General features: G+C 41.0%; 1 long non-coding RNA gene across 1 annotated transcript in view; it reads left to right on the top strand.

Annotated features, from left to right (window-relative positions):
• LOC111934017 (uncharacterized) overlaps positions 1-12,654 on the top strand; it is a 90,063-nt gene that overhangs the window by 26,363 nt on the left and 51,046 nt on the right. The gene's annotated exons all lie outside the window — the stretch shown is intronic.

The raw sequence follows: 12,654 nt of genomic DNA, 5'->3' as shown, positions 1-12,654 counted from the left end.
GGATAGCAGCACTCAACCAATTACAGTGCACCAGTGTTTCCACAAAAGAGAGTTTTGAGCCCACAGCTACAAAAGATTTTACGTGTCTGATTTTCAAAAACACAATTACAAAAGGAGGAGGCTTGCTTATGTCTATTTTCGGGCCCTGAATGATTTTTTTGTTTCAAAAAAACAAGGAAAAAAAGAAATCAATTCTACTTCTCCAAAGAGGTCTGAAAAATTGCGGCCAGCCCAGCACCTATGCTATTTAAAAAGCAAAACCTCTAATCCCTCAGGTTCAAGTAGGTGTGATTCAGGAGTCCTGGAGCTGAGAAAATAATAGGATGGGTTATCTGAGTATATGATTAGTCTGGCTTTATGAAAACAATATTTACAGCAAGTGATATATAATGACTTTGAATTACACCTCTCGTCCCTGACACTTTGAAAATTGTCTATTTTTGTTTGCACAGATGCATTTTCCGGCCTATTACACTGACTAAAGTTTTGCCATTATCCTAAATGTAAGTTCTTCAGAAGTCTGCATGAGAATGAGCCAGCAGCCAATGTCCTTCCAACAGTGATGCTGAAGCCAATGCAATGACAGTCCATGTTGTGCATTGTGTGTATCTACAGGCAGCTCACTGTAAATGGAGTTAGAAGAAAATCTTTCTGGGCATTAACCGTCTTAAATGTCCTAAGGCAGATAGTTCTCCCCTTAATGTGGAGACTCAGTGTCTTCCTTCACTCTCTGTAGCTAAAGGTCTCTCATTACTTAGGGGGGAAAAGACTCTCAAATGCTTTAAAATTGTGTGGCTGAGTATTCAAAAGACAGAGGATTTAGGCCATCAGCCCTTCCTAGTTAGTTCCCAGGGAACGCTCCATGCTTTCAGCTTAATTGTTAAAAACATTACAATGAATATTTCAAAGCTATCTTGGAGTGTTGAGTACCTGCTGCAATCAAATCAAATAGGCAACCTTGAGAATTGCAACCTGGAAATCTTATTTCTAGTAAGTCCATCACAATGGCACCTCAGTACCTATTTAGATATTTTTGTATTTCTCCCTAAGAAAGAAGTGTATTCCCTAGTCTCTTTCTTCTGGACCCCTGAAAACCCATTGAAAGCACAGAAATTAAGTGTCTTTTGTGGACAAAATTGAGAACTAGAGGAACTGAAAAAAGCATGATAGAATTGGCAGTAAAATATTCCTGGGATCACAAACCATAGATAGATTGCTACAACAGCATTTATTTAAAAAAAAAAATAGGACAGGAAAGGCAAAGTTTTATTGTATGTCATGTAGAAGACTTACAAAGTCAGAGTAAAAAAAAAAACCTAAAGACTGGTGCTATTTATGTCAGGGCAGAAAACAAAGTCTATGAGATTCCTGTGAAGCTCCTTGGAGATAAGAACCACCCAAGCTACAAACTCCTCTGGTGGTTCTGGGAAAACTGGTTAAAATTCTTGTACCTCGTTGTATGTATCTGCAAAATGATTACTGATGTAATTCTAAAATGTGTTGTGAGGTTTACTTGCCAAGTTTTGGGGATTCTTGAAAGAGAAGAGCCAAGTGAAGTTTCACACCATCTCACAGAAGATATATGCAAGATTTTATACGAGCCTATCTACGTGCTCCAGTATGGATTCCCCACAGATAAAATATAACAGTGCTTGCTGCACATTTCCAGCAATGGTCCCATGTCGTTTTCTCCTCTTCCTCCATTCAACGAACTGTTAAAAGGCCGAGAAGAACTGTTGTGCAGATGATACGAAACTAAAGAACTTGTGGTAGGTGTTACACATTTTGGTACCATCTGTGCTATCTAATCCCAGCCAAAACAGTCTCCTGTTCCTATGTAACTCTGAATCTCACTGGGAAAGGGGGGGAGTAGTGTGACTGGCTCAAACCTTCCTGTGTAGGAGTATTATTATCAGTGTTTGCAAATTTTTTCCCTCTTTATAACTACCATAACTCTTCTTTAAAACCCCTCATCTGGCTGCTGGCCTACTACAGAAACTGATCTCTCTACAGAAAAATGGCTCGTTTTGGTTGGTTCACTTCTGGTGTGTTGGAGGGAATCTTCACCCAAGAGAAATTCGTCAATTCGCACCAAAAAAAATAGCTTGTTTTATGTCCTTACTTTCTCAAATTTTGCCTTCCTTTGGGTCAGGAACACAGACAACATCCTGTTGACACATTTTCTAGCACAACTCAAGACAAGTATTTCCTGGAAATTGCTCAGGATTGAAACCACTTGTGGTAGATGTTTCCAGACACTGGTGCCATTACATCTTCTCGTAAGACCTGAAATTAGTTTGGGGTTTGTTTCACTCTTCATTTTGCTTTTAGATTCAGTCCATGCTCTGATCTGCTCACAGGGAGCTCGCTCTTCCCTAACAGTTTATGGGAAAAACCTTTTTGTGCAAGGGCTTCACACATGTACACACATTAGTCATCCTGTATGTGACACACACACCATCTTGTCATCGCTGTCAAACATGATAAAAGTAAGGCTAAAACACTTAGACACATATTGATCTGCTTCTGCACCTCCTGTAGTATCCCCAGTTTGATAGGGTCTTTCCACAGAGCTTTAACCTGGCCAGCAGCCTGCTTCCTGGAAGCATTTCCTTTGGAAAAAATAGAGGAAGCATCTCGTCTCAAACTTGTCCATTGTTCTGCTCCTCTGCTGCTGCCATATAACCCTTGGGAACCTGTGGCCTTCACCAGAAACCCAAAGAGGAATGATTGGGCTCCCATGACTCTTCACAAGGCTGCTGTGTCTCAGAGGTGTTTCTCTATGAGAGAAACATTTGAAATGACCCTGCTAACAGGGAAAAAAGAGAGGAGTGATAAAATGAAGAAGCTCTAAATCCACTCAGCCATGAAGCCCACGTCTTGCCCAGTGTGGAATGATGCTGTATTCCTCATTTTGTAGTTCTGTGGCAACTCCTAGCAAAGGAGCATTCCTTCATGGATAGAGGAGGAATAACCCTCTTTCCCAGAACTCTACTTTTCTGTGTTGTCATTATGTATTTCCACTTTAGCCCAAAACACCTGTTTATGCTGAAAGCCCGTGCAAAGTATTCTGTGCAATTTCATTCATCTACTGATTTTTTTAAAACAATTGCTACGGAAAGACTGGAACTCTGGCAAATTACATAAACTTGATTACTGTAATTGCTGTCAAGACAAACAAAGTTTGCCTTGTAATGAAGCAATAGATGTAGCACTGTAGCCTTTCATTGTGCTTCCGAGCAACACTTTTTTTGTGTTTTATTGCCCTTGGAAGCTGACATTGGCAGAATGATCTTTTTCACAAACAATCAGCATGTTTGAAACAGATGAATATACAACAACATCTCTAAAAGAATAACTTCCAGCATCTGCTTACTGATTCCTTACCTTCAGCCTACCCTCTTCCCTTTAGTGGTTTTTTTTTTTCATCTCTGCACTTACCACATCACCTGCAGCAGATAAATGCATGCTCTATTTAATCTTATTAAAGAAAAATCCACTCAACTATCTTATAGTTAAGTACAAAATCTTAGCTCCAGAACATCGGTTTTGCCCAGGGATATGGAAGAGATAGAAGTGCTTTATTCAAGGATAGATTGGTCTCATTGAGACATATGGTCCACCTCCTAGTAAGTTTGTACAGTGCAGTCCAACTTCAGGGGAAAAGTTGAAGCTTTTTATTCTTTTTTCCAGGTTTTTTTTTAACGTAATCACCCAGTTTGCAGGAAGAGAGGTATTTACTGCTCTACCTTTGAATTTTTTTCTCCCTTTGGTGAGTTATGGGAAATATCTTGTTTTTCATCACATCCATCTTCTCAAAAAATAGGTGAAAAAGACATAAACTCTTAATCAAGGATTTTAGAAAGTTATCTCTCCTTTGGTTCAGTCATCAGTAATCCTTTGTATAATAACAGCAGATCAGGTACCTTTAACAAAACAGTATTTGTAAATTACCCCCGGGTAATTCAGAATGGTAGGTATTTTAATCTCTACAATCCCTAGTATGTATCTATTTATTTTCACTGGCTTTTGGCACCCACCTGGCAAGAATCCAGTCCCCACAGCAAGAGAACTATCAGAAACAATGGGAACTTCAGAGAGGAACACAGACAGTGAAAGAATGATCAAATTAACTTTTTTTAAAATTTTATTTCTGCTGGCATCTAGCTGGCATGGACACACACAACAGATACACACACCCAACAGATACACACACAACAAGTAATACAAGGGAAGAGGAAGAGGGAGTGAAACTGGAACACGATACCTGTGGAGAAATCCCAAGAGACCCACTACATTTTATTCAAGTTTGCTTGTTTTCCCAAGCCTCTCTAACTGGCTTTACACCACTGCAGAGAAGCACAGAAGATAAGAAAAGCTGAATGAGAACAGCAGTGATTCCACCATGCTCTGTCTGTTTAGGAGTTGCTTTGCCACCCTTTTGCCAAGTACTGTGTGTGTGTGTCTGCAGGAGTGAGAGAGTTCACAATTATCCAGCATCAGAGACATCAGAGATTTCTTCAGTTGTTTACAAATCTCAACAAATCTTTCAGGATTTTGTATTGTGTCTGTGAAGTCAGTCAAATCCCCAAAACTTAACAAATAATGTTTTAATGGTATAGTTAATGTTCAACTATTAGAGGATTCCAAACCAGAAGCACTGGCAGACAGACTGGGAAGTAACATTAAATACAAAGTGACCTTGGTTACTTTGGTTAATTGGAGGAATGGTCTTAAATAAACCAAGTGGTTCAGGAGGGGCTGGCTTTAACTGCTGCATCCTGAAGGAAAGCCAGGGAGTATTTCCATGAAAAATGATTAGGGAGATTCCACTAGTGACAGATTGAACTTGAATGAACAATGTTAGGATATTGGAGAGGAAAAATGGAAAATGTCCCATTGGAATGATGTCCAATCTGTAGAACATCTGATGCTTCTCAGCACCAGTTCCCAGCTGTAGGACTGGGATCCATCTTTGGTACTGCAATGCAAGAAAAGCTTGCACCAAATAGAAGGAGTCCACTTTTCAGCATGGAAATATTGAGAACTTATGTTTGCTCAAATCTCAATAAGAGAAGGAAAGTAATGGCAGCAAAATTATAGAACTAGAAGTAAAGGTGGAAAGAATAAACTATCTCACATGTTAATTCAAGCTAATAATATTTGGGGTAGATCTCAAGAAGAATTTAAGGAAATTGAATATAGTTGAGTGCTAGAACAGACCACTAAGGTACAGTGAGGCACTAGAGGCTTTCAGGAAGAAGGACAGGTAAACTTTGTCCAGAGTATTTCTTGTTCCCATCCTAGCTCAGAAGAGGACTAGATAATCTCCTGAGGTCCTTTCTTGACTTACTCCTGATGGTTCCATGGTAAGGCTTAGGAAATATCAAAATTACACGTGTCCATTCCTCATTGTCCTCCACACAGCATGAGCTCCAGCTGGGAGGAATTAAGCAGCAAGAAAATTATCTCTGCTCTCAGTCCTGGCAGCGGCTCTCAGGAAGGAGGAGGGCTCAATTCCAGTAGAAGTGAGGCTCAGTCCTTCCTATCCCAGGCACGAAAGGCTCCTGCTCCTCTTGGTCGTGGTGCAATCTGGTTATACACACAAAAACTGGCACATAGTCAGTGCATGCACTACCTGGAAATTTGGCTACCAACCTCCAGTGAGTTTCTGCTGGCCATGAGTCAACTGCCTTTTTTTTTTTTTCTCAGAATCTCAGAATCTGGATAAAAAGTGGGGCAAATTTTCCATAGGGCAGCAAATTGCACAAAGAGAGCCACCCTGCCAAGTTTCATTCCCACCCTTAAGAGATGGAAATACTAAATCTTTTCCATTAATTTGGTCTGCAATGCATGAGAAAAACAACAAGTTTTTCCCCTAACATGAACAGATAATTTCACTATAAAAAAAATTAGGGGGGGAAGAAAGTGCTAATTTCCATGCTAGAAATGCAAAATTTCGACAAAAATATTTGAAGTTTGGGTAAGTTAGAAGAGAAAACTGAAAAAAGGTCATGCTGAAGGTTAGTTCTAAGCAATAATTAGAAGGAATAATGTAATGTAAGACTGGAGAGAACTTCCAAGGTCACTTAACCCAGCTCTCTGCTATGCATCTACATTGTGTAATCCCACTTATATATTCATTGAACTCCAAGTTAAAACTAGTTCCATTATTTGACTTAACTGCACCTATTAAAAGGCTTTTCAAGAATGTCAGTCTCTGACTAGAAATCTTCTTCTAATTTCCAATTTAGATTTATTCACCATCAGTTTATCCCATTTGTTTGTGTGCCAGAACTGTTTACTAATTTAAATAACTCTTTTTTCTCACTTCTTTACTTCTCTGATGTATTTCTAAGGAGAATCATACCCCATATTCAGCAGTACTTGACCTGTTAATGATGTTTAGCTCATATGATGTTTGATGTCTGGTTTGAACCCCAAGAAACAAATAATGCCTAAATTTATTTGTGTATCTGTTCAGGTGCAGCTACTGCAAACTGAGTGCAAAGGGACAAACCTACAGAAAGCAACTTTTATATAGGCAAGTTATTTCAGAGCTGACCCCTGCAGACCATTTTTCTGAAGGTTTAAGTATTGGTTATTGCACCTGGCTGAGCCTCCTGTGATCTTCCCATTTTTCTGTTCCTACAACAGTGCTGGCACTTTGTGATGGCAGAACTGCTTTTAGTTAAAGGAACCAAAGGTGAGCCCTTTAGCAAACAGCTTCTGGGAGCAGGAAAAGGACATCAGGAGCTTATCATAAACCTCATTAAAAGCAATTCTGCTCTGCAAGGCTATGGAGAGGGAATTCTGTATGAGAGAAAACAGACAGGAGGGAGTAAATGGGTACGAGGCATGGCTCAGTGCTCCCAGCTCTGTCACTGTGTGGTCCAGTCAGGATAGATGCTCCTGCACTCCCTTACAGATAACAGAGGCTCTGTATAGCACAGATGAGAACAATCCTTGAAACACAAAGAGGAAAGAGTTCAAAGAGACTGAATTTCTTGGAGTACCGAATCCAAACTCCAGCTAAGAGCAAAAGACGGGCCTGGGGAATCTGGGGATTTTGCAATGATAGTTTAATTAGACGAGCCTTATCTGTACAACAAATGTGGCAGCTCTCTGAAAAACTCAGCTTTTTGTTCCTCACTTAAAACTCTATCACTTTCCCCAGCACTGGAATTGCCTTTTGCCTAGTAACAGGCACACTGCCTATGATCCAGACAACATCCATGCACTGAAACTTGAAGCATTGACCCCTAAACGTGCAGCATTTTTCATGTAAAACTAGAAAATGTTCTAGCATTTAGCCACTAAATAAAGGGATCCTTTCCAAAAATGCTTGGGAAATGCTGCATTTAGCACATGTATTTATAGCTTATTATTTTACATATTTGGTACCTATCTGTCTGGACTTTCTTTTAAAGAATGCCTTATCACTATTAGTCTAAATAAAGTCTCTCAGATTACTTCCCATCATCTCTATTTTGTTATTCAAACTGAGTGCTGCTATCTGTGCATTTCAAATGTTTGTTTTAAATTATCAAGATTTCTTTGTAAAGTTTCCAGGGAAAAAGGAGAAAAGCCTAAACTCTAGTTTCTCATAGCACGAGAACAAGGGCAGAACCAGTAATACTAACAACAAAAAGAATTACTTTTTTATTCAAATAATTTTGTAATTTTACCAATAAAGTATATCACTGAGGTCCAAATTAAAAAAAAAGTCAGGTAGGAATGTGCATCCTTCAGGGATTAATGGGAAGAATGAAGGACTGCTAGGTTTTGTATAGTCTATATATTGAGGTCTTCAAGAAGGGTTCAATCAGAGAATCACGGAATCATGGAATGGTTTGGGTTGGAAAGGACCTTAAAAATCATCCAGCCATGGGCAGGGACAACTTCCACTGTCCCAAGTTGCTCCAAGCCCCATCCAGCCTGGCCTTGGACACTTCCAGAGATCCAGGGGCAGCCACAGCTTCTCTGGGCACCCAGTGCCAGGGCCTCACCACCTTGACAGGGAAGAATTTCTTTCTGCTTTCTAATCTAACCCTATTCCCTGTCAGTTTGAAGCCATTCCCCCTTGTCCTACATGACCTTGTAAAAACTCCCTCTCCATCTTTCTTGTAGCTCCTTTAGGTACTGGAAGTCCTCAACAAGGTCACCCCAGAGCCTTCTCATTTCCAGACTGAACAATCCTAATTCTCTTAGCCTTTTGATCAGTCAATTTGCTGCTATTTAGCTGTAGACATGTAATTCCAAAGTATAGAATGCAGATTTACCTAGCATAGGATTATCTCCGTTTTTGTCACATCATGATCAATGACATCAGCCTTAACCTCCAGAGTTATCAAAAGTGTCAGAATCAGTTACCCTGGAAACATCCTAGGTGAACCTGTGTGGCAGATAATGCTTTAGAAGTGAAGTTTAGATACTTTAGGCAAAAGTAAGAATGTTTTATTTTCCTGAGTATAATTCAGAAAAGGAAGAAGCAGATAGCTCTTAAATTGGAGGGGGAGATCGTGCTCAGATTTGGGGAGGGAGATTACTCCCAAGTTTGCCCATCTTGTCTGAAAGGAGAAGAGGAACCCAGGCTCAGAAACTTTCCTTCTGTCCACAAACCAACCAGAAAACCCAGGAAGATCAGATGTATTTTGACTAGGCAAGAGAACTCTTTGGGGGGAAGCAGGAGGTCCCGCGTAGACAAGAACACGTTACAAGGTTAAGAGAGAAAAACCCTCTCGCTCTCAAGTAGCAGCTTCCCATTCCTGGCTGCATCTGGAGGAGGGAGAGGCCCCAGAAGCTCTCTGCACTGCCCAGCCTGACACACTTCCACAGGGCGAGGCACTAAAGGCGGCCAGCGGCTGCCAAGGGCCGGCAGCCCAGCCCACCCTTTTCGGAGACCAGGTGAAAGCCGCCTGCCAAGGTCAGGCATTCAGTCACCAGGTGGTGTATTTAATTTAAAAGGAGCGTTAACCTTGTTTACACAAAAATAACACCAATATGCGGAGGAGCAGTAAATCCATTGTCGTTAAGCAGCGGGGAGGCCGGGCTGAGCTGGCAGCCTGCCCGCCCGGAGCTGCTCTGCCACCACTGCCAGCCCCTGCCTTCCCCAGCCCTTCCCCTGGCTCTTCACCTTCTTGTCAAATATATTTAGAACGAGAGGTGTCCACTTGAAGGGAAACATTTGTTAATCGCTTAAATGCAGGAGCCTGGCAGCGCTCCAAGTTTACATTTATAAATATGTAGTATCTGTTTCCAGCTAAACAAGGAGCTCCTGACCCCCCCCTCACCCGCAATCCCGCAAATATATATATATATATATATATATATATATTTATATTATATTATATTATATTATATTATATTATATTATATTATATTATATTATATTATATTATATTATATTATATTATATTATATTATATTATATTATATTATATTATATTATATAATATATAATATATAATATATATTATAATTATAATTATATTATATAATATATATATTATATACATAATATATATAATATATATAATATAATATATTATATATTATATATTATAATTATAATTATATTAGAATATATATAATATATATAATATAATATATATTATATATATTATATATTATAATTATATAATATATATATATATAATTATATATATATATATAATTATATATAATTATATATATATATATCTACGGGAGGGGAACTCGCGAGGACTGGAAATGATGAACAGAACCAGCCTGAGGTTGAGGCAGGAGCGGTCCAGCCTCTCTCCCCGCTGTCAATTTGTTCTCCGCCTTTGTCTGCGAGTGATGTAGATAACAGCGCAGAAAGAGGATGATGTATCTTTAAGTAATGAACAGATTAAAGTTAAATTCCTGTTGACCGAGACAGTTGTGTTGACATTCCTGTTGTTTACAGGCAGCTGTCTCTACTAATGACACTTTGATAACTGGAGTGAGGCTGCTGTTGGGCAGGGGGATGGGGGCAGGCAGAGTCAGCCGGGTTAAAGAATGCTCTGTTTAAAACCCGGTCATCCAATTAAACATTAAAGCTGGATCAGAGACCGTCGGCAGCGGTGCTATTCGGGAACGGGAAAATTCTGGGCTTCTTTTTTAACTTATGCTCAGATTATGTGGCTTAGAGGTCAGCCTGCCCCAGTTTGCTAGAGGATGCGGAAGATTCCAAGAGTACTTAAAATAAGGCAGAAAGCTGTAAACTCTGTCAAGCCATCCGTGCACTGCCATGACATGGGCAAGCACACACAGAGCTGCCGGCGGCTGCTTGGGACCGGGGTCACACAGAGGTCCTGTGGGGCAGCCTCCCTCTCCCACAGCTCTCCAGACAGCCGAGAGAAAGGATCTGTGAGCATCCCACGGCGGCAGCACCGCTCCTGGCATCCCCTGCCATCCGCTCCCCTGAAATAAGTTGCTTTGCGGGGCGCTGGCTGCTGCTGGAGCTTTGCTTGCTGCTTCCTCTCGAATTAATATGTTTAGCATTAACAGCTCCCCTGTTTGGCTGCGGGCTTCTCACCAGCAAGGGCTACACTGAAATCCTGGAGCCTGCTGCTCAAGTCCTTGCTCAGGTCAAATTCCCAAGGGGAACCTGTAAAGCCCAAGATCTGCCAGGTGATAAACTTTAGACGTGTAAATAGTCTACCAGATATCGTCCTCTGGTGAAAATTAAACAGATGCTGAGGCACTCTCCCTAATCAATGCCCAGCAAAGATAGCACAGCCCATCCCTCCGGGTCAGTTCAGCCCCACAGCCTTTGTATCAGCAAAGTCTGGCCCTGCTCAGAGCTAGAAAGCAGCTTTTGAGCTGCTGAATGCACCTGACATTATGGTACTGCCTCAAAGTTGCCAGCGCTCCAGAGATCCACTTAAAATGCAGATGCTTCTTCCCCATCTTTTTGTTAATGAAGCCTAAATTTAAGGCCTTTAAAACAATGTGACAATGCCTCTTTAATTCTAAATCAAATGCCACATGGTCATTAACTATAAGCATTCATAGAAATAAATGGATTTATTTTTGAATTTATGAAGTCACTTTAATGGACTTCAAACTCCAAATAAAAGTACTGAATAGGCAGCATTTCCTGCCATCACTAAAAACATCACTGCTGCTGTAGTGGAAGCACATTTCATGCAGCAAGAATGCTTACAGTAAACACAAGTTAATTTAAGTGAGTATCAATTAGAGGGAATGTACCCTGCTAAGAAATATTATCTACAGATTGATTAATCCAGACAACTAGAAATCCAGACAATTGATCTTTTATTGATCCAGACAATTAGAAATTGAATCTTTGTAAAGGCAAAAGCATCAGTTGGTTTGACTTTTTTTTTTCCTCAAACCTGTAATTTGGAGTGGGAGGAATCTAGCTGTATTTGAAATATTTTGTAAATGTAAAGGCACAGATATTTCAGCATGAGAGGTAGAATCCCAAATTTTTAACAGCACAGAAAATCACCATTGATCTCCAGAAATAAAAGTCTGACTTTAAGAAGTGTCATTTGCACACATGCCTGACTTAAGTTTAATCCTCTGCAAACAGCAGCCTGGGGGCCCTCCCCAAGCCAGGTCGTAGCCAATTTCACCTTTACCAGGGGAGCAGGGTCACACAGCCCCATTTCCAGCAGGAGAGCATCCAAATACCACTGGAGCTGCTGCGAGGAACCACTCTGGGGGTGAGGCAGCCTGGGCTGAGCCTGAGCCTGAGCCTGAGCCTGAGCCTGAGCCTGAGCCTGGGCTGAGCCTGAGCCTGAGCCTGGGCTGAGCCTGAGCCTGAGCCTGGGCTGGGGCTGAGCCTGAGCCTGGGCTGAGCCTGAGCCTGAGCCTGAGCCTGAGCCTGAGCCTGAGCCTGAGCCTGAGCCTGGGCTGAGCCTGAGCCTGAGCCTGGGCTGAGCCTGAGCCTGAGCCTGAGCCTGAGCTGAGCCTGAGCCTGAGCCTGAGCCTGAGCCTGAGCCTGAGCCTGAGCCTGAGCCTGAGCCTGAGCCTGAGCCTGAGCCCGAGCTGAGCCTGAGCTGAGCCTGAGCCTGAGCTGAGCTGAGCCTGGGCTGAGCTGTACCGAGCTCCCGATGGGCTCCAGCCCCAGCTCTGCCCTTGGTCACTTAGGAACATTGCAGGAACAGGGCTGTCAGCAGAGCCCGCAGGAGCCGGGATCTCACATCTCCGGAGCTTTCGGGCATCCTGCACCATGGAAGCTTCATTAGCAATTGCAAGTTAATATTAGCATAATAATCGGTCGTAGTTCTTCTGGTAAAACCTGCTCGAGAGATCCCACTCTGCAGGCTCCCATTTCCCCAGAGCAGAATTATACATTTGCACATTTATGTATTTATACATTTGTACCTATAGACATTTGTACATTTATACATTTGTACACATGTACATTTATACATTTGTACATATACGCATTTGTACATTTAAAAATTTATATATTTATATTTTATACATTATATATATTTTATATATATACATTGATACATTTGCACATTTATACATTTATCCATTGATACATTTATGCATGCATACATTTATACATAGTTATGTTGATACATTTGTACATTTCTACATTGATACATTGATAATTTACACATTTTTACATTTGTACATTGATACTTTGATACATTGATACATTTA

This window comes from Cyanistes caeruleus, chromosome 13, assembly GCF_971803275.1.
Source record: "Cyanistes caeruleus chromosome 13, bCyaCae1.hap1.1, whole genome shotgun sequence".
In the NCBI taxonomy this organism is placed as follows: domain Eukaryota; kingdom Metazoa; phylum Chordata; class Aves; order Passeriformes; family Paridae; genus Cyanistes; species Cyanistes caeruleus.
Note: the sequence above shows the minus strand (reverse complement) of the source record. Positions and strands in the feature narration are given on the sequence as shown.